Genomic DNA, 23,547 nt, shown 5'->3' with positions numbered 1-23,547 from the left:
AGAAAAATTACGGATTATACAAGTATAAAGGATAATTAGAAATAGCATACAACCAATTGTAATACATAAAACTCAGATTACACACTTACATTTATAAATATCTTGTTTTAAATGGCGCCATTTAGAACACTTTACACGCACTAGGAATGGAGACACTTTACACACACTAAAAACTTTTTCCGACTTTTTTTTTTTTTACTTTTAAAGCTGATTAGGGCATTTTGTAATTGAATACATTGTTTTTTCTTTAGATAAGCATATACAATTCAATTACAATATTATACTTTGACTATGTGAAAAGCTAATAAGTTTGAAATTTGAAGTAATCTGAACAAAATAGATTGAAATTTAAACGATCACAATTCTACCCATGGTGAATTAGACTGAAGTAGTAGATAACCAGACTATTGTAATAACCGGTTATTCTTAGAAGAGTTTAAAGTAACCACAATATACTATGCTTTCCATGCATGAATGCAAAGAGAAAGTGAAAAAGCTTTTTACGAATATAGAAGACCAGATAAGCTCCAACTAGATATTAAGACAAAAGAATGGCATATAGAATTGAAGTTAGTGAACTGTTGCCGCAATTGGAAACTGACCAGAAGTGGTCAGATTATCGACCACTGGTGTCCTACGTAAATTTTTGCAGTCTAGTCAACACAAGCGTATGCAGAGAAAAATGTGCGGAAAAATTTAGTCTTTAGCATTCCACTGATATTGCTACGAGGACATTGAATCTCGTGCATGATTTAGGCTTAAATACAATTTGTTCAAATACAGAAAGACTTGCTGAGATCAACTAATATTGGTTGTTAATCAGTAGTTGCATTGCCTTTTACGGAACTTTTTACTTGTTTAAGACAGTAAAGAAATACAAGTCATTTAAAATAGTATTTAGATGACAAAGATTCAAGTTTAAAACTGGCTTATAAAATTGCTTATGGACAAATATAATCCGATATATAAATCTATATAAAGAGCCTTAGAAATGGCATCTAATTCACCGAGAGATTCTTAAGGACAAGAGTAAATGGAGACTGAGAAGGTCAGTTTTTTCACCTTCTTATGAAAGTCAGAAGAATCAAAGATCGGGTTCTTTAAGTATTTAGAAGTATAATTTATAAGGATTTGCCAAACCTCAAATATACAATATTTATCTCCATTACGAAATGTAATAAATCAGATTCCTAAGCGACAGTGTTCGAGTCTATCCAATGATACAATTTAATTCTGGAGACGAACACTTCCATAGAACACGTGCGACTTGGATTTCAGGCAGTTTTTGAATCAAAATGGCATTTGAATTTTTAATTAAATTCTAAATATTATCATTAAAAACCCAAAAAGGCACCTTGGCTGTATAGGTTAAGAGATTTCGTTAGAAAATTTTTTTTTAACAGAAAGCAAAGCATTTTTTCGTCTCCTGGGATTTATCAGTCTAAATAATTTTCTGAAGATCAGTGAAAATTAAGTAGCTTACCATAAAGCATTAAAAGTTTACTAAGCAGTCCTTTTCGCTCAGTCAAAATGAATTCCTAAACATTTAGGACAGAATATGTTCAAAGAATTGATCAATATATGCCCATAACCCATTGGCTTCTAGAATTTTCATTTGATATTTAAGTATAGTATACTTTTAAAGTTTAATATTTCAACTCAAAAGCAAGTTCTGAAATATATATTTTTTAAAAGATGCAATTCCCTCCCACTTTCCCACAACAAAGACAATATGGTATTCAACATTAAAAAAATTGCGATAGTACAGACAATTGGAAAGTAGCTCCTTGGATATTGAAAAACAAACAAAAATTCTCAGATACAAGCCAACTGGAATACTTTCAATGCTAACCTTTTATTTTAACCTTCGGCACTGCCTAGTTAACTGCACATTGAAATTGGCATCTTATCACATTGGTGACCAGAGACGTTATAGCACGTCCGAAAACCGAACATTGACTGCCTATTAGACTTGTGATTAGGCATCATGCGAGTTGTCAGTTTGTGAATAGATGGAATATGCAAACAGAATGTGCATTTGACAAGTTAATCTTTGCGTTTTAATTTATAATCCATATATTTTAGGAATACTGGATGACATGGAATCAACATAAATCCTCAAGTACATATAAACAATACTGAAGTCATTTTAAATTACTGGTTACTTACCGATTCCATACTCAGTCGGAGAAGCTTTATCCAGACAGAATTCCAAAAATGAATTAAACGAAGAATCCCTTAACATTTCTTTCTGTTTTCATCCAGAAATAACCAACTTCATATGCCATATTTTCAACAAAAGGAAAGAGTCAGCCATTATCTCAAAGCACCATAATACAATGATTAATTCATGGTTATTTGAGTCTAGATCACAATACAAACTTATGTAAACGACTCGGCAAGACCAAACCCGTCTTGAACCCGTACATAATTTCATGGTTATTTGAGTCTAGATCACAATACAAACTTATGTAAACGACTCGGCAAGACCAAACCCGTCTTGAACCCGTACATAATTTCATGGTTATTTGAGTCTAGATCACAATACAAACTTATGTAAACGACTCGGCAAGACCAAACCCGTCTTGAAGAGGAAAATCCAATAGTCGTCCAATCCAACTATATTACTGAAAATGAGTAAACAGTTTCTACCTAAAATCCTTTAGTAAACTAGATTTTATCAGTCACAAAACAATGTATTTACAAGTAGAAGGATGTAAGCAATCAATCGCCCGAGTGTCCATATGGATGGAAAAAGATTCAATTGAGACATTATCTACAACCACCAACCAATCATTCATTCATTTTTTACAAGATTATCAAGTGGGTCATCTCCATAAGGCAGGCGAAATAAAACCGGATGGTTTCCCCTTGGCTTACACGTATAATATTGAACCTAGCAGAGAGATAGGCAGAAAATTCAGCAATTCAAGCGCTTGTAGAACATCCGCGATTAGATTATAGACAGCACCATTTCATTTATAGGTTGACTGATCTCAAGAAATGGAAAATAGAACGACTGGCCTATGCAGACTAAGACTGTTGGCATTAAGTCTATATAATAAAAAGCTGCAAATTGGACAGAAAACTCCTTAAGATACCTCGGCCAAGAACAAACCTCACTTGGAGACTGGCATTTTGCAGTTTTACATTGACATGTATACACAGATGACTCCAGGACCCAACTTGTAGTTTGTGTTATGTATTTCATCCAAGAGCAGATATTTCCCATATCAAATTGAGTTTTCGACGCATAATTGGTAATTTTTAGGAATACAACAATGCACAAAAACAGTTTAATAGAAAATGTATAACAGCAATGCTTCTGAAGCATTCCAGCATAAAAGTAATACGGAAAAAAGCATGAAGAGTGAACAAAATAGCTGACAAGCTTTTAAACAAACAACCAAGAAAGACAAACTATTAAAGTGCAGAATTATAGTTGCACAAAAAGAATCTTTGGAACCCAATGATGGAAGTCTGACAGGTACAGGAGAACCATTTCATAGACCAAGAATCAAATTGCGAAACACTGTTGAGAATGGGAGTCATTTTCATGCATTTGTCCATTTAGAGAGACCTTTTGTATATTGCAGCTATCTGAAAATCAACTGCAGCTGTGTTTGAGTTCAAAATTGCATTTTTATTAAATATGTATCGACAGTCGTCTATGACAAAGTTAGAAATGAATATGGAGGCATTGTGTTAAGCATACAGCTGACAACCCACTTTCAAAGTCGTTATCCAAGATTCTCAATCGAGTAATGCTTTTTACTCTCATTTCAGTTAATGTTGAAATACTATAGTTCATATTTTTTGATATGCAGTTTCCTATAAGCTGAAGGGAGTGCCCAATTTTTTTCTCTGAAGAATGCACGCATCTAACTAGCACGCATTGTTTATTTTTAAGTTTTGCAGTAAATAGGAGACTTTACTTTATCGGATTAAATAAAAAAACTGATACAAGAATTAATTTTTACTTTTAGCGCAACAGAAAATTTTACTTCAAATGTTCGTTGCATTTTCGAACTAGTATACAAGAGAATTTTCCCTCGACAAAAACTCAAAATTTGCTTTTGAAGACTTATTCTAACACCTTAATTTTAAGCATAAGAAACCATTAGGAAAACAAAGATATCGAATTAATGGAACAAAGCACAAAAATCAATGTCTTAGATATCGCAACGAAAAATTAACCTATCATGCAGTCGCATATTTTATTTCTAATGGGAATTTTGGATTAATACATTAGGTGGAAGGTAGTTATATTAACTGTTTGACGTCTACTTTGATCGAAAAGAAACTAAATATATCTGAAAGATTTTTTTTATTTACTATTTTACCTATAATCTACGTCCACATTTTGCAAATTGCATTTTCTATTATATATTTAATTTTCAGAATTGTTTACGATTTTTAACTAGACTGCACAAAATTTAAAAAGATTTTAGAATTGTTTTTGCTTGAACTTAATTTTGAGTTTGGTAGGTCCAAAAAATGGATTGCAGATGGATAGCATGGATTACAAATGAGTAACGTTTCCTCTTTATGAACAATTGCGAATAAAGGTCAGCTTAAGAGGGACGTGTTTGGCATCGCGGCCAGATGACGATTACTAGGTCTCTTTTCGAAAATCTCTTCTACAAAGTAAAAGCAAGACTAATTTTGTCGATCCCAAGAAGATTAGCGTCTAAAACATTGAAGTTATCCTAGATTACCATTTCGGGCAATTCCTCAACGTGCTCACCAAAATGCCTCAAGATCAAAATTTCTGTTAATCGATTTCAACAATATTAAATTCATTAATATAGCTTTTCCAATCACAATGCTACTTGGAGATAACCTTTAAAAATTCTGCATTCCATATCAAGACATGGAAGAGATGACAACATGAAATGAAGACGATACTTTTCTGCTTAATGTAGCTTTCCTTTCTCTGCAAGATGCTTAATTCTCCATTCGTTCATAAATCCCTTAAACGAACCCATGAACCGACCTCGAACTTATGCTCTATTCAATAACGGGTCTTCCTGTAGAAAGCTCTTATCAGGGGGAAACACACAGACACCCACTCGGGGGGGAGGGATACACACAGACACCCACTCGGGGGGGAGGGATACACACAGACACCCACTCGGGGGGGAGGGATACACACAGACACCCACTCGGGGGGGAGGGATACACACAGACACCCACTCGGGGGGGAGGGATACACACAGACACCCACTCGGGGGGGAGGGATACACACAGACACCCACTCGGGGGGGAGGGATACACACAGACACCCACTCGGGGGGGAGGGATACACACAGACACCCACTCGGGGGGGAGGGATACACACAGACACCCACTCGGGGGGAGGGATACACACAGACACCCACTCAGGGGGGAGGGAAACACACAGACACCCACTCGGGGGAGAGAAACACACAGACACCCACTCGGGGGAGGGAAACACACAGACACCCACTCGGGGTTCAAACGAGTTCTCAAATTAGGAATCGTTAATACCACAAAGTAATACGCTTAAGTTAGTTTAACAGAAGGAATCTCCTCCCAAGAGACCTTTGATATTGTGGATAATTCCCGGATGAATTGTGTTGAACAAGTACAATTAAGCATTTTGTAGAGAAGGGAGAATTGCGTTAAGCAAAGAAGCGTCGCTATTTCCTTTGTTAGCTATTCCTTGCCTTGATGTGAAATATAGAATTCGTATAAGATAGTCTATATAATAACGTTGCAATAGGAAATGTTATGCTAATGAGTTTATAATTGTATTGACAACGAATAAAATTAACAGAAGTAAATAATTCAGTTTTATTTCAGGTTATGAAAAATGCAATTTCTAGCCCATATTTGAGAAATTGTTATTACAAAAGTTGTCAAACTGTTCATGATCTTCCTACAATCAATTTGAAAAAATGAGATTAGAATTTAGAAGAGATGCCTTGTTCGGTCACTTCTGGAGTACTTTCATAAAGTACGTTTTCCCAATGCAGAGAGCGTTGTCCAAATTCGTGGCTGCACTGTATACTACAAGAAGCACTACAGGGAATCATCGCGCATCTTGATTATTGGTGGCGATGACAGCCACTCGGTTAATTCACAGTTATAAAGGATGAAGTGAGCAGACTGGTGGAGCACCAATGCATGGCAGCCTGGCTTGTGTAAAGGTTCTTCAGTTTCAGAAATTGGCCTCAAATTTTCTCAGGATATACATCAGATTTAACTGCATCCCTACAAAGTTCGCTTTGACTGGCATTGCTACTAAATATAGCTTTCCTTATAAAAGCTATCAATATCTCCATACAATTTTCAACTCTATCGATGTACACTTTGGATTTTCAAGGTATTGACATAAAACGTGTAGTCAATATATATTGATCTGAAGAAATCAAAAATTAAATAACCGTAATTGTTTTACCATATCCTAATTTTTCAAAAACATGATAACTTTTACGACATCAGATTATCCTGAGAATGTCACAGAAGTGAAAATTAATGTAATCTTTTATTCTTTGAAACCTTCAGCAATTCCTAAACATAAAAACGCACGTAGAGGAATCGCACAGAACTGAAATTAAACATTATATTTAACCTAGACCTTGCTGGGATCGGTAAAATTCGTCTCGTTTTCATGTTACGTAAGGGATATTGAAAGACGGACCTATTAATCTTTCATCCATGCCAGATGACGACAAGTCCTCTTAAGCCTTCCCTTTACCGACCCTCTTATACCTTACTATCCATTACGTTTACGATTCTTTAGCACTAGAATTTGACGATTGAAAGGAGAAGAAACATGACACCAAATTATTTCTACATATTGTGTTAATATAAATTCCTCACTAGATTAAGATCCTTCGTTCTTATGGTTCTTAAATCTAAAGAAATTTAAAGAGCTGGACTAATATTTTTAATTTAATAAAGATTTTACTTAACTAAAATAAAGTAATGTATTTCGGTATAATTTTCGAAGATCCTGAAGTATATTGGGAGTAATTCGATTCATTTATCAACGGAAAAATGTATTTCAGAGACTACCCTTGAATTTTCTGTTATAGAAATCTATTGAAAAAATCGACTAGCGTTTTAATAAACTGAAACTGTTCTAATTTGTATATAACCAAGAAGTTATTTTTAAATTTAACCGATGGTCGATTTTAAAATGGATCATTTTGAATAGCGGAACTCTAGCAAAATGCTTTATACGAATGAAAAAACGGGGATATGCCAACTTCGAGATTTAAACTTTTCAAGAACGGGAATAGGTCAACTTCGAGATTTAAACTTTTCAAGAACGGGAATAGGTCAACTTCGAGATTTAAACTTTTCAAGAACGGGAATAGGTCAACTTCGAGATTTAAACTTTTCAAGAACGGAAATCCAAAAAGTGCTCCCTTGGTAAATGCAAGCTTTGTAAGAAAATTTATACAAACTTTAGAAGCTAATTTTAAAGTTAAATGCAGAGCGTGCTCTTCAGTTTTACTTCGAACATTGTTGTGCTGTTGTGTTCCTTACAGAACGAGATGCCTTCTGCTAATGCGTTAGTTACAAGTATCATTTATGCGTTTAACTCGGCTATGTTAGCTCTATTCAGAGTTCTCCTGAAATATTCATAGAATAAAGTATCTTCTATTTCTCAGCATACTAAACTTATACTACTTATCCACTGGTCTATTTCTGCAATAGTATTAAATATGAAATTCACCTAAAAGAAGTGAACGGTTAAACATGCCAAAACCTTTCGAAATCAGTCGCATCACTACCGATAAAGAGACAGTATCCTACACTATAGACTACACAATGGCGACAATACATAGGATACTGCATTATAACAGTGAAATAGTAACAAAATTCCAAATTGGAGATAAAAGTTCCAAATTGAAAGTTGCCTTCATGACTTGAACAAAAGAACGAGACAAGCATGAGAAGCACTAAATCTTCACACAACTGAACAACCGCAATGCTTTTCCCAATACTGTAACGAAATTTTAAATCGAGAATTATTTAAATATTCGTATTTCCAGAAAACCTTTAATGAAATAAAGAACACTGGATTTTAAAACTCCGACTCCAATCCAAAATAAAACACAAGGCAGCTACTATAATTAAACTAGATGGGCATACATTGTTAGTATTTCATGTTGCATCAGATTACATAATTATGGAAAAATGATTGACTCGCAGTCATTTTAAGCTTGAATATACATGTTGCATTTCAATAACATTTAGAATATTGTTAGAAACTCGATTAAAAGATAAAGTAATAATTCCATCTCGTAAGATTCTTTGAATTTTGGATATCCAATTGCTGCAAAGATAGCAGTTTAGTAAATTAGATCTAGGATTAGACGAACTAGCTTATTTTCCAGAACTGGAATGAAGATTTCAAGTTAATTTCAAATTTGCATTACGCTTATAAACCAGCAGGAATGGTCTTTCCAAAACTTCCACATACTCTAATAAACTTATGCCAGAAAAGATTCATTTCTTTACAATATCTACATAAGCAGAAAAGTTATGCCAAGGGGGGGGGGGTGCAAGATAAATAAACGAACAAGAATTTGAAGGCTCAAGAATTAGATATACAAAAAGCATAATTGGAAATTAGATATATAAAAAGATTCCTCAGAAGAATTTATATTTCAATACATATCAAAGCATTTAATATTCAATATTTGGAAATATATTCTCAATGGATAAGAAGATTCAACGAATTCGCTATGCTAAACATACCAATCACTTATTCAATAATAAGGAGATATCTTTTTTACTCAAGTTAAAAGTAGTAAAAACATAACACTAATGTATAGTAGTAACTTTTATAGGCATTACTTTAAAAGTTCCTAGAAAGTTATCCCATATCTCAAATTGCACAATATATAAATATATCCTTAATATTTTCTTAAGCAGTATTAATGACAAAATGTAAACATAAGTTGAAAGCACATAAAATTGAATGAAATAGGGTAAAAATATGAAAAATTTCACCAACATTCATCTGTAAATTACCGTTGTATTCATTTTACCAGATATTTGAATACAAAATCGATGGCAAAAGTTTGGCTTCCCAATATGAACTTTACAAGTCAATTTACAGATTTAAGAATTAAAAAAATGGCCCAAAGCAAGTGCTCCGTTCTTTGCAGTTCCATTTCCTCTGACAATGAGTAGTATTGTTCGGAAATAGTTATGTAAAAAGAAATTTCAATGCATTTCAGTACAACTGAAGATTGCTCTATGAAAAAATTTGAAGCTATCCAATACATCAACTATTGCACCAATAAGTAGGCAATCAATAGCACAGATCCAAAATATTGGAGAAGTTGAACTAAAGCTATTTTAGCCTGATAAAATATAGACTTTCAAAGTCTACTAGAGACTATGGTAGCAGTTGAGTAAACTCTTCCTGCCGATTTAATCATTCACATGCAACATTTGCTATTTTTTTTACAAAAGAAAATTGTTATACGATGTCTAATTTCGCAATATAATTCAACTCTGCAATTTTAAAAGAAATGTTGCCCTCAAAAATCAAAGGCTGCAGCCAAGAACTTCCGATTTGTACGAATTGCTGCATAGGCACTGGGATGGTTAATGTTGCGCACTAGTCTCGAACGTATTCTAGAATTTTAAAGCTTATGTGTTTTCATCTTTAAAATTGACTTGGGGCATGCTTTTACTTTTCGACATTAATTTTGAAAGCGTTTCACAATGGGTGTTTCCTCAATAACTTGGTTTTTTTTATTATTATTAGTTAAGCTTCCTAATTCAATAACTTTGAGCACCTACAAGTATTTAATAATGTGTTATTTCTAACAGATGATCTATAAAATAAGGTGGAAAAATTTTATATCAAACAGATTTGGGAATTTTACGCAATCCATTAAAATACATAAAAATTTCGAAATTCTTTAGAAGAGCGCTTTCAGTGAAAATATTTTTAAAGGGAAAAATTAAGTTTGCTATCGAAGTAAATTTTATTTCAAGACTTAAAATACCACAGAACATAAGCGCATGTCAATATCCTCCAAGAATAAGAGTAGCGCAAATTTGAATAGACATTAAATATGCAGTTGAACGCATCTATAATTATAGAACTCGCTCAATTTTTGGAAGAATTCTATACATTCTTTGACAATGAAGATAAGAAGGAACGGCTGTTAAATATTTAATAAATTAGAATGATTCTGGGCAAAATTTAATATTCTATTGGATTATGAATTATTTACATCTAGAAAACTGATCATAAACTGTATAACTGGATGACTTACCAAAAGTAGCCGAGCAGTGATACCGACTTTAATGCACAAATAAGTATTCAATTGATATTTTTGGAGTTACACGACTAATTTGTGAAATTTGATTCTGCCTTTCGCATTCAGCTTTGAAGAACAGGATGTTTTATGTGTATTCCTAACAACTCATTGAGCCTCATCCTAACTCATTGAGCCTCATCCTAACTCATTGAGCCTCATCCTAACTCATTGAGCCTCATCCTAACTCATTGAGCCTCATCCTAACTCATTGAGCCTCATCCTAACTCATTGAGCCTCATCCTAACTCATTGAGCCTCATCCTAACTCATTGAGCCTCATCCTAACTCATTGAGCCTCATCCTAACTCATTGAGCCTCATCCTAACTCATTGAGCCTCATCCTAACTCATTGAGCCTCTGGTTTGCTTTTATAGCTAAGCATCCGAAAGATTGACATTATCGTTCGATATCTTTTTACGGGAAATTTCAATTTTTTTTTCACCACACTACCAAAACTGAAAGTATAAATTAAGCTTCTTTTGGTGGTAAAGGGAGAAATTGAATTTATAGTTATGAATATTTTCCCACCCTCTCACCAGCCGGCTGGTAGGTAGCCCGTCCTATTTTTAAGAAAAAGGGGGAGGGGAGGGTGCTATCCTAAACCTTTTATCCCCAATTTAATGTTAAATATATTAAGCCTTTCCATTAAATACCTATCCCTAATAGTGCGCGCGCACTTTCTCATTTTTTTTATCTGAATCTCTTTAAAATAAGAAGCCCATCTTTATACTTCAGAGTTGGAATGAGGGAAAGAAATGAAATTTCTCCTTCGCTTTCTGCAACTGAAATGGTGTCCAAGTACCTCCTGAGAAGTTATCGAGTTTCGATTTCATGACGTAAGGCTCAGATCTGTGCCAAGATGCACCACTGCAAATGTATGCTGACAAGTTATGGTTTCATTAAAGAGCCAAATATGGACAAACTGTGCCAATCATGGTTTGGGATTGTAAATTTAATATTAATGAAAGGTCAATGTAGTATTAATTTTTGTATTCAACAAATTAAAATGAATACGAAATTCGCTATACTTAAGAATGCGTAAGAATGTTTGTCGATTAAAATCGTGACCTTCGGATAAAAAATTAAATGAATCGACGTGGGTTGATGAACACCGATTACTAAAAAGTTAGTGAAACGGGTTTGATTAATACAAAACCGATTCATTTTCACTTCAAGCTCTGGTACAGGAAGAAAAATCCAGAAAGTAGGCAACATTGATAGAATGAATTGCAATTAGAGATTTATTGATTCTGGTCGTGAATTAAATACAATGGTGAAAAAAATTCCTTCATTGAAGTATTTGCAATTTTATGCAAATGAAACATTCTTCCCGCATCTAATGTTACTGATGAAGGATTTTGCAAGAGTGGATTGAGAATTGTCTTCCTGCCATTTTACATTCAGCTCTTTAAATGCATTGTTACTGGTTATTTGAAGTTTCAAAGATTTCGATATCGAGAAAGATGAGTATTAGGCGCGTAGTTAAAGGGTCGGAAAATTTATATTTCCATCTTAATTCCATGTCTTTACTTCTGTATTATTGTGGTAGACACCATATTAATTTTTGAACTTCCAATTTCAGAATCGTAATTCAGGACACTTTCTCACAATTTAAAATAAATCACAAACGCATTTCCTATTCTGATGCATTATTTTCTTAGGAGAAAAATGGAATCGAGAGGGAAAAATTATACAATTTACGAATTTTTACTAATACTCACTATTAATATTCGTTTTTAAGTTAATAAGTTTCAGAGTATTTAATTCCAAATTTAATGTCGTTTATTCAGTTTAACCGTGTGTAAACTTGCATATATTTTTAACATGCTTCATATTTACATTCTTGGCTCTGAGATTAAAATTTATTGCTTGAAGAGTCACGATTTAAGTCTTGAAAGGCAAAAAGTCAGATGACTTGATGAAGCCAATTTTATTCTCAATTTCATAAATATTGAATTTTTTTCAATCGGACGAATTAATATTGAATACTGTTCGGTGCTCAAAGTATTGAGTTTCTTGGATTGATTCTTTTATTCAAAGGTATGTTGCGGGTACTTAACTGTACCCGCAACTGTAATTTAAAACGGTTTCAAATTTATGTTTTTATATTTACATGGTCTATCAAAACACAAGACAAGATATCGTATTCTTCACTGACAATAGTTTTATTGATGCCTCGAGGCTTGTATACTATTATTCGGAGCAGCCATTTATAGAAGGATTAGTTTCGAATTCTAACCTTAATGTAATGAAGATTTTTTTTTGGAGGGGGAGGGGGGGAGACGAATGTAAATTTGTTTCCTAGAATATTTAAACACGTTTGAATTCCAGATAGAAAATGGAGAAATCCCTCGAGAGCATTACTTCTAAAGATTTTGTATATTGATTAATATAAAGAGTTTCTTTTAAGCGAATGTTATGAAGTGAGATATCAGATCCAACTTTCCCAATTCGTCTCGCTTCAAGTGATTGGAATCTGAATAGCTCCCGAATGGGACGGCCTGTGGACTTAATATAGAAGATTCCATTATAGAAATTATGTACACAGATTTCTCCAACATAAAAGCCAAATGCCTCATTGAAGCATGTTCCATCCATTAGAAAATAGATCAGAGTTTGAGTTTGTACCCATAATCATAATTTTTTACTATTTACTACTGTTCTTATTGTAATGTTCAGGATTTATGGAAAAATTTCCTTTTATAGAAACACTATTGAATAATCAATTTCTACAATCTTAAGAATTCTGAAGTTGAATACTGAAACACCCAAATTCATTTGACAGAAATTCAATTAAATACCCTCAAAAATGCCTATGATGGCTCATTTTGATGATGCACAAAAGTAATGCTCCGACTTCCTTTAAAATTTCCAAAATATGTTTCTTTGCACAAAAGCCTTCCCAGCGACTTACTCTAAAGAAGAGCCGCTTGACAAGAGGCTGAACCGCCATACTTTAATCGAAGTATTTCGGGATTTCAGAACTGGAAAAAGATTCCTACACTACTTCGCAATGAACTACACAACACTTAAAACGATTAACATATTGAAAATTAGACATCTATAGGACAAAAGCGAATCGCAATCATTTGAACATCTGTATCAAGATCTTTCGCATGCAATTGCGAAATAAAATTGCAATTTTTTTCCTAACAAGATCAGATTTTTGAAATTTCGTCGAGACTCGGAAAAATCTGCCACAGAAGTCGGATCAAATAGTAGAGAGCACTTTCTAAGACAGTCTACAATGGGGATTTAGAGTCAGTCAAGAGCTTCAAGTATTCATTGCACATGCTCATTTTACGCAAATTTAATATCTTTAAAAACATCCTATTTTGGATAACATAGTATGAAGATTTCTTAAATAATCCAGAAAATATTCAAAAGATACTTCTAATTATAATTTAAGTCAAAAAATATCACCATGTTAAATTCGATTCCTTGGGCTCTTCCGGACTGTATTTTCTGAAGAAACTTTCTCATCTGTTCGGGAAAAGCAAACAAGCTTCGGTTTACAGGAACAACAGATTCTTAAATTAACTTTTATATGGCCAGGTTCTTCCTTCAGAGCAGCTTGCAGTCGATTCTTATATGCATTCAGTAATAAAAGAACCAACAATCCTAAAAAGAAATAGCTTTGTTTAAGCCTCTATACATGTAGGATTGAGATAAAAATTAAAATATTAAAGTTTAATGAGATAAAATTTAATTTACCAAATAGCACTTAATCATGTATAAGAAAATATTGTGAACGTCAAAAAATTCGAACTCTACATTTTAACGAATCCACGCTTTAAGCCATTCCGCATTCGAAAAACATTTTTGGATCTTATTTGAACACTTGTAAACTGATTTCGGTGGATGAAATTTGGTATGTGGTCTTTACATACCTTGTAAATATGGCTAGAATTCTACAAAATTTGATAGGAAAACGAATGAATACGATAACTACAAAACTTAAAGGGCAAGATAGATGAAATTTGGTATATATTATTAGCATTTGAGTTGTAGAATACAAAAGGAAAATTTCGAAATAAATCTATTGAAATTTTATCAGTTCTGTACTTTCCTGTGGATGTAAAAGTGATAACTCAAAAACGTCGCATTTATATCAAATGTTATTTGTCTAAGTAATCTTACTAAAATTGAAGTTTTGCTAAATTGTGGCCTCGGTTGAACAGAGATTTTATATTTCTGAATATATGGTTCATCGAAAAAATTCTCTACTTCAAGAGCAAGACTCATACAGAGGTTGAAAATGAAGTTGAGCACCCGTGGAGTTCTATCTCGTTCAAGTTCAACAATTATATGTGAAGGAAGATAAGTGTGACGATGAAGTTGAAAGTATGCGCAAAAATTTCTGCAAGACTCCGTCCAGTTGATTCTTATCTGTTCACTGTATATAGATTAGATACCAAACAGTTAAAGTTATTTCGAATTGCAAATGTCATGTCAATATGCTTGTGATTTTAGAAATCTCTAGCCACCGTAGGTGACCAGTTCTTCGAACTCGATAAAATAAATTTTATACTAAATGAAAATGCCATTTAACATTAAGCCGTCAACATTTTTATTGGTTAGATATGTACGTAAATTGGGGAAAAGCGACGAAATGACTCCAGAGGGTGATTCTGGGGCTATATCGAAATTTTATATTTTGAGAGCTTAAAAATTGAAGCACGGCATGGAGCAGGTGACACTTGGACTATATAAAGACCACCAGTTTTTTTCCATCCAACAAAAATTGGAATGACTTTCTCCAAACTAATTTAATAAACGTTACACTTTCACATAATACTGAATCTTGGGCAAAATATGACAATATTATGACTGGCATTGGTGATCAATAGTTACTAAATATTAATCTTTGGCGTAACTGGCATTTTCTCGTATACGATGTATAGATAAAGTATTGTAATCGTCAAAAAATTCGAATTCGACATTGACGAGTCTCCACATTTTAGAAATCGAATTAAATAAACATTTTCGTAATTATATCAGTCCGTCCGTGTTCTTAAAGCCTTAAATCTATATGGCAGAACTCAAACAGCTTTAAGCTAGACTTATGAAAACTTATTCATCTGAGTAAAGTAACCCAAATTTTAGCAAAGTTGACAGTGAAATTATATGTCGAGGAGGCATAAAGTTGAAAACAATTTCCTTAAAGTAACTTATTGATTATAAAGTATAAAGTCAATGTGCTGATTACTGGTGCAATCAAAATAATACGATAAATGCTATAATCAAAGTTCAAATTAACATTACCAGATCTTGGTCAACAGATTCGAACCATTCATCCTTTCTGTCTAACATTTAAACGAACTGAAAGAAACCGTTTAAAAAAGGTGAAGCAACAAACCAGTTGCCCACAGTTAACTTATCTTCCGCCTCGACCGAAGAACTTAAACCACTTCGCATATTCCGTCTGAAGTATTTACATGAGGAGTTTAAACAGCAGCCAAATTTCCATTGCAGTTGCACAAATCACGAAACTTGCAAAAAGGTCGGGTTCGAATCGTTTAGTTTGCTTGAGACTATGGCGCGGAATTGGAAAAACACAAGGACACCATAAAAATTCGGATCCGAAATAAATTTCTGTATGGATCTTTTCCAAATGTCCAACAAACTCGGTTTTCGCACGAGATTTGTAGATTTCAGTCAAATTTTGAACAAAATCCGTTCATTGGATGTCTGTTCGAATTTAAGTTAAAGCGGTTATTACAAAGAGAAGGGATCTAAATGGATTAACTTCGGTACACAGATTTAACATCTATGAAATTTTGAGCCAAATCCAACTTGGTTGACAACTGGTCGATTATACTTTCAGAAACGTAAACTTGACTTGAGTGTTACAAATTTGGCATGTGATTGCGACTACTGTGTAGACTTTCTTTCAAATTGTACAAAAAATTGCATAAACAAATTCAATTTTCAAATACTCTTAGCCTCAAACCAACGATTAATCGACAAAAAACTAGCCAAAGAACAAAAGACGGATTAAATAAAAATGGCAAATTGATGTCGAAGTTAGAATTTCTTGTCTATAGTACACTAATGCCATGCAGGGCGTTCTCCGAGCTTGACTAGGATTAGTTTGGTTCAGTGGTACAAAGACCGATTTGTCGTACGTTATTTTTCAGGTTATGTTTAATAAACATTGTTAAAACCAAGTAATTTAAATTCGAATTTCTCCAAATAAAGCATTGCCTGTCCCAAGGGTGTCAACTGACATAACGATATATGCTTCAAAGTGGCTTGTCCAAGTAAAAAGTTTTTGCATATACATAACATGCTTAAAGCTTAAAATACAATTACACATGTTACATTTGACGTTCTCTGGAATAACACTTATTGGAGAGCATGCGAGGAAACTTCGTGAAACTACTCCCACTGGTTGCTAACCGATTAAAACAAAAATTTGTCAGATATAAATGTAATCTGAAATTAATAGAATTTTGTATATGATCTTAAATTACGTTTATATGCATGTCAAATTACAGATCAATAAAAGCCAAATTTGTAGACGAATTTAATTCCAAATTTGAACCGAATCCACATTTTAGATGCTAAACTTGTGTATAAAACTATACATTGGTTCTATAAGTTTTCTACTTACTGCGTTCGTTTTACTCGGATAGCTTCGACTAACTTTCTCCGATTAGATTTTTTTGTCAAAATTCGACAGAACTATTAATTTGATCCCACACCAATTCATCTGTTCAGCTCGAAGCGTTTGAATTTATTTTCACAGAAAAACGGGAATCGATGCCAAAAATGCGATTTGGATTTAAATATATCAGAAAAGATTCGTGAAAAAACCCTAATTGAGTTTTTTTGCAAATTGCAATACTTTGCATGAGAAAGTAAAGTTTGATGAAATCGGCGTAATGGTTGTGGCTTGAAGATTATCATGGCTTTCGTCAAAAAACGAGATAGGGCGAGAAAAATCTCGCGCTATTTTATATTCTATTCATGCTAATTTAATATATCTGCGCTCTACATGCAAAACCGTTTGACGTAGAAATAGTGAACTTGTCAGAAACGCATTTTAGAGGGTGGGAATTTCATTTCGGGGAGAGGTGCAAATTATACCAATGTTAACTTTTAAATTAAGTTTACTTTCTAATGAATTTTAAAAATATTTTAACTGCTTCCAACAATTTATTTCACAAAGAAATGAAGTGCGTAGAAAAAAGTTTTAATTATGTTGCAATTACGCTGGCAAAAACTTCAGTTAAAAGACTGAGTTAACTCTTTCTGTAATTTTAACCCTAAAATGCGATTTAACATTTTTAGGTATTGTTGTCCGTATGAAATAAACTATAAATGCGATATTTTCTAAAAAACTAATACGAGAAAAAGTTCTACGATGTTTTAAAATGGTTATCAGTTCAATAATTCATTCTTATTTAAGGCATATACAGCATAATACATAGGATATCCACACTAATCAGGGACCAACAGCTGATTTCCACAACTTTATTAGATACATACGAGAATTAGTCTAAATAAGATATTTTATATAGTTTGAATCAAATATTCCTATAAATTATGTTTACAGATTTTTTAAACATTAAAAATTTTATACGGTATCCTATATTCTATAAGTCATTAAATATTAATGTTAAGTCTATTTTATTAAAAGTTCCATTCTTTTGCAATTAAAATGTATTAAGTTATGAAAATTTGAATGCCTATTCTATAAAAAAGCATCGTTTTGACGAAAATGCGCTACTCAGGGCTCGGATTTTCTAAGGCCGATTGTCTAAAACAATGCAATTGTTGATAATCTTATAATTATATTCAAAGCATTATAACTAGATCAGGCTGGATCTCGGAAGACAACCGTTAGACGCAAGATAATTTTACCGACCATGATTTACAGGATCGAAGAACTGTATAACGTAGAATTCATAATTTTCTGAAGTACATTTATTGATTGAAATAACACTTGCCGCATTCAAATTTTTGAAGACAAAACTGAATTTGACGAATCAGAAGTTCACTGAATTCTTTCAAATACTGAATTATAAAATATTCTCCGATACATATAAGCTTACAATACTGAAAGATTCGATTTTCCGTAATTTAAAATGACTGGTTTCGGTAAAAAAGTTCGCATTTATTGAAGTTCTCTTTCATTTCAAATTCAAATTTAAATCTTACGGCAAATTGGAGATGCCAGAAAATTAGATATTACAATGAACAAAATGTCGCAAGGTTTCAATAATGTGAGCTATAGAACTGTAAATTTGAAGCTCAATATTTTGATTAAGCTATTAAGAGACAAAGGCACATAAATATTTAACAGAATTTTGGGAGTTTTACACCTGGTGACCTAGTTGGTCAACAAAGGCGGCTAATATTAAATAAGTCTCATCCATTTTAAAACTCATAATTTATGTATGAAAGAGCACATCACTGCGCGCAATTGAAGTAGTGGAGTGCATGACCAGTTTCATCGACATTTGACCTAAATGGCGTAAATTTACTCCTGAACTTAATCGGTTAAAAACATTCTAGATGGCAACAGATCCATTAATCATTTTGAGCACATTTCGGATTTTAATTAACAGTTTTGAAACATTTAACTTTAATTTTATGAACAAATTGAAAAATGCTGAAAGGATGTTTTTAAGTAGAGAGTTTATGACTGACACAGTCTGTTGCTAATTGGCTAGACTGCTTTAGTTGAGTAAAATTATTGGGAATAGCGGTAAATTTAAGTATCTTACTTTACAATTTATAACTTATTTCAACACTGAAGAGTAAAATATTTTTAACCGTACAAATAAGAACCAGTTGAAGTCGTCACCAAAACTCACTTTCTAAAAAGGCGTTATTCCAGAGAACATGTTTCATGGCATTGGTGTAGAATTACGAAATATTCATTTCAATAAAGAATTTATCGTGTGTTCCTAAATTCATAAGAATGTTACGGAGTCCCCATTAATACCTAGCATGCGGTTAATAGTACCCGAAAAACTAATGCCTTTTAGACGCGTTTATCCCAACCGATTTGACCCAAAACCACACATACATATCATGTTTACATGCTTTTGAAATTACAGATTGACCGACCGACGTGAACCCCTTGATAGATTTGATTCAAAATTTAATGGACATCTATACTATAGATATTAATCCTGTTCCAAGTTTAATTTAGCTCTATAAATGTCCCGTTTTAAAGAAACACTAGTCTATTAAAATATGTACCAAGTTTCATCTGAACTCTCGACGTTAGTGCTAATTTGTATTTAAACAGCAGGGCAGACTTCTTTAGGGCGGATTTCGCTTATAATTTGGCAAAAATTTTAAAATCTTATGTAGAACCGTAGTCCAAATTCACCCGTCTGTCTCAGAGTATTTTTGAATTGTCTATCACAGACGAAAAAACTTAGTGTTATTCATAATAGGGGTGGGCAAAATCTCGAATTTGAATTTTTCGACGATTGCAGTACTTCATATGTTAGAAAGTAAGAATGAACACGGAGTCGCAATTAAAAAAAATCAACACTTCTACCAAGCACATGCAGCAAACTCATTTAGTAATATACTTAATATATTCAATTGCTATTTATTGACAATAAAATTATACTGTAATTTTAGGAGACAATTTTAAGTTGCTTAAAATATAACATTCAGCATCTAAGCTTAAAAGTTGAGAGGAAGTATAAATTGTAAATTAAGAAAAATAATGATATTTTAGTTTACTTACATTTGTAAAAGTCCCGTACAGGCGTAACGAACCAGCAGATAATTACGGAAGTCAGCCTTCCATTGTGTTTTGACATTAGTCGATTCTTGCATAGCAAATCTTCTAAAATCCGCCATGTTTTTTCAGATTTTCCCCACTCACCAAGTATCCAGGCAATAGCCGATGAGATGGCAGATAGAGTAGCCTGAAAAGAATGGAAATACATCAGTGAAACGTGTTTAAACTGTTCACAATTTAAAGATATAGAAAATGACATGATCCTTAAAGTGATCTCAGTTTATAAAACCATTGACAGTAATTTTGCTAATCAGATGCAACTTATTTGGGGCATTATTTTAATTTCTATGAAAAGGGCATTTGGGTAGTGAAGCGTTTTAGCGATTTGCCTTTTAAATTTATATTTTTACTTAATTGCAGATTAAAGATTCAGTAATTTGATGAACGAGTTCGACTCATCATTGTTTGCAAAACTTTTAATAAAGAATTAAAAGACAGCTTACAGGTGTTCAGCTGATGCGAGACAATTAGTTTGAGTTTTTTTCAGGTGGAACAAATGCTTGACAAAACATGCCGAAGCGTCTTCAAGAAATTCCCCAATACAGATGTTATCCTCCTGCCCTAGCATTAAAATTGTGAATCATTGTTAAGGCCATTTTTGTATGAAAATGACATGCCAGATTTCATCTTACTAAAATGTTGAGTTTCTATCACATGCATAGAGGCAGGTATACTCTCTGACAGTCAACCCATTGACTGATTAGTTTCAAATTTGGCGCAGATAATTTAGATGTTAAAATTGTACCAAATATCAAGCGTCTGCCTTTTTATGCTTCATAGCTATTGTGTTGCACTTGGACATATGTTCTGTGAATGGTTTTGGTCCAACAGTTAATCGAGATCCTAAAATTTTGAACGACGTTTCATTGTTGTAGCTCAACGAGTTTCGATTATGGCCATATACAGACATCTCTAAAGACAGTTTCCGAAATCGTGGAGCACTGAAACATGACGATTCATCAAAAACTCTAGTTCGAATTTTAGCGATTATAATAAGCTATGAGAAATGGCAGGATAAATTAAAACCCATCAAAACGCAAAGCATAACTAATTAGATGCGACTTAATCCAATCATTCAACTGCCCCTAGATGAAATTTCATTTAAGATTGAAATTTTTCAGGAACAAAAAGCCATGGATAATTGCAAAGTGTATAATTTTGAAATGAGAACTCCACAAAAAATTTCTACATAAATAGTTGAGCAATCCACAAAATTAGCGGTGTTTTTCCCTTGTAGCCATACGTTGCATTTTCGACATCAGAGTGGCTCGTTTTGGTCCATTTATCTTCAAAGGTTAACACTACGCTTGCATATAAAATCTTTGTATCCAACGCATTAGAGAATCTACTAAGCTCAAATTATAGTTTTAGGCGTATTTTTAAAGTTAAAACAATATCTTCCAGCTTCAGAATCCCAAAGGATCGCGACTTGCAATTCTCAATGACGAATACAGGCGCTTTCAGGTTGGAGAGTATTGCAGACTAACCACTAATTGATTTCCTAGGAATATTGCTTTCGCTTTATGTTGAATCTCGTAAATACAACTTAACGCTCATGATTCTCTCCTCAACTGAAGCATGTTCTTAATAAAGCATAATTCCATCGTTAATTGTTTATTTTCTCAAAATTAAGTTTCGGCGTATTCTATATCAAATTTCAAGTGATCTTTTAAGGTAATGCAATTACCAGTTTGTTCCAGTCTTAGCAGAAGCGTTTTTTCCTGAAGCTTTCAGAAATGGAAGGAAGCATGCGATTGCTATTTGGAAAAATATAAATGGTTTGAATATCATTACAATAACGCAAGAAAGACTAATAGTTATTTTAAAAATTGTCAAAATTCAGAAAGATTGTATGGTAATAAGATTTTCTTAGACGATTTTTTTAATTTTAAAAAGACGCATAAACTGAATTTTTGCTTCGATGTTCCAGGAAATATTGACCCAAGAAAAGTCAAGTTTCATTTAATATGCAATTAAAGTTTCATAAAATCGCTTAGAGATAAACATTTTCATCTTATAAATTATACCTGTGCCGAATTTAATAGTTTTAATGGCTGTCCTGTAAACTTCCGTCACGAATATATACACTTCCTTTTTAAGTATAGATTACACAGTTCAGGAGAAAACCAGCCGAGATAAAAAAAAAAAAAAAAGTAACAAATAAACAGTTAGAATTGAAATATACTTTAAGAGATTCGAAGTTTCATGAAAAAAATTAGTCGGAATATGTTTGAATTCGATTTTTCAAATTCTCGTAATTCTATAGTTTCAGAATTCATAGTGTAGAGATAAAAGGCAGTTAGAAAGTTACTGTTTTGCATTTGCGTACTAAATATTGCACATACTGATCTAGCCATAAAGGTTTTGAACTTAAAGGCTGTGACCCAAATAGACAAGCAAATTGTTTGTCGGGATATACCGTTGAAACTTTTAATTGATAAATTTCTTATTCGAACTTCAATTAAAAATTCTTCAACACTAAAGCAATTGTTATAAGCAAATAATTGGAGCTTAATCCACATATTTCGCTTAAATAAGAGTAAATGCTCAAAAAACATCCAGAAAGTGTCGAAAATGAGAAATTAATTTTCAGAACAATGGTTCATAATTACCAACTTGGCATTCAATAAAATTGCTTAATAAAACGTTATAAACGCGGATACATATTAAACGGTGACTGAGAATGAATATTCCATAGATAACTAACTACAGAAACATTAAAAACTAGCGTCAAACATTATCCATTTTCATTTGCACCAAAATATTTACAGGGTTATGAAAAAATTCACTACTCAGAAAAACTAGGTTGCAAAAAAGAAAAATTTTCAGAACGGCGATGGTCTATAATTATCAGTTTATAACCTAAAGCAAAGTACAAGAAAACATCCGCAATGTAATGATATTTATATTTACCGAATATAATAAACAAATTGCGGTAGGAACACGAGAAAAATTACCTTTTTTCAGATTAACAGGAGACTGTCTCAATCCTAAGAGAGTCGGGAACTCCCTTCTCCGACTCAGATGAAGTGAGATATCACTATACCAAAAATCTTTGCAAATTATAATCTACTTCACTTCAAATCAATGGACTAGAGCATAACTCCTTAAGCTATGGGTACAGGTTAATCATGATTGTTTGAAAACTTTTTATGCTATTAAAATTTCGTCAGCCTTTGCAGTATCGATTTTTTTTTAATTTATCAAGTTACGATAAATAACTCCATTTAATTCTAAGAATTTCATTCCAGTTTTACAAATAAGCACAATAAACTATATTTCTTTTAAAATTCTTTTATTGCAGATCAGTTATTTGTTTTTGTTTTCAATTTCCTTGATTATGAATACACTTGAGAACGCCAATAATATGAACTCAAATGAGGCTACATTTGTAAAAAGTATTTGAACCCCTGGTAAAGAACTCCAGGATAGAATAATATTCTATTATTAT

The 23,547-nt window shown here is 32.9% G+C and overlaps 1 long non-coding RNA gene across 1 annotated transcript; it reads right to left on the bottom strand.

The window, feature by feature from the left end:
* Positions 1-13,621: 13,621 nt before the first annotated feature.
* LOC129983844 (uncharacterized) lies at positions 13,622-23,114 on the bottom strand. The gene is made up of 3 exons (XR_008785459.1): positions 23,054-23,114; positions 20,040-20,223; positions 13,622-13,942 (listed from the first exon to the last, which is right to left on the bottom strand). It is a non-coding gene; the product is annotated as an uncharacterized LOC129983844 (long non-coding RNA).
* Between the last annotated feature and the right edge of the window lie 433 nt (positions 23,115-23,547).

The sequence above is a fragment of the Argiope bruennichi genome, chromosome 9, assembly GCF_947563725.1.
Source record: "Argiope bruennichi chromosome 9, qqArgBrue1.1, whole genome shotgun sequence".
NCBI classification, from domain to species: Eukaryota; Metazoa; Arthropoda; class Arachnida; order Araneae; family Araneidae; genus Argiope; species Argiope bruennichi.
Note: the sequence above shows the minus strand (reverse complement) of the source record. Positions and strands in the feature narration are given on the sequence as shown.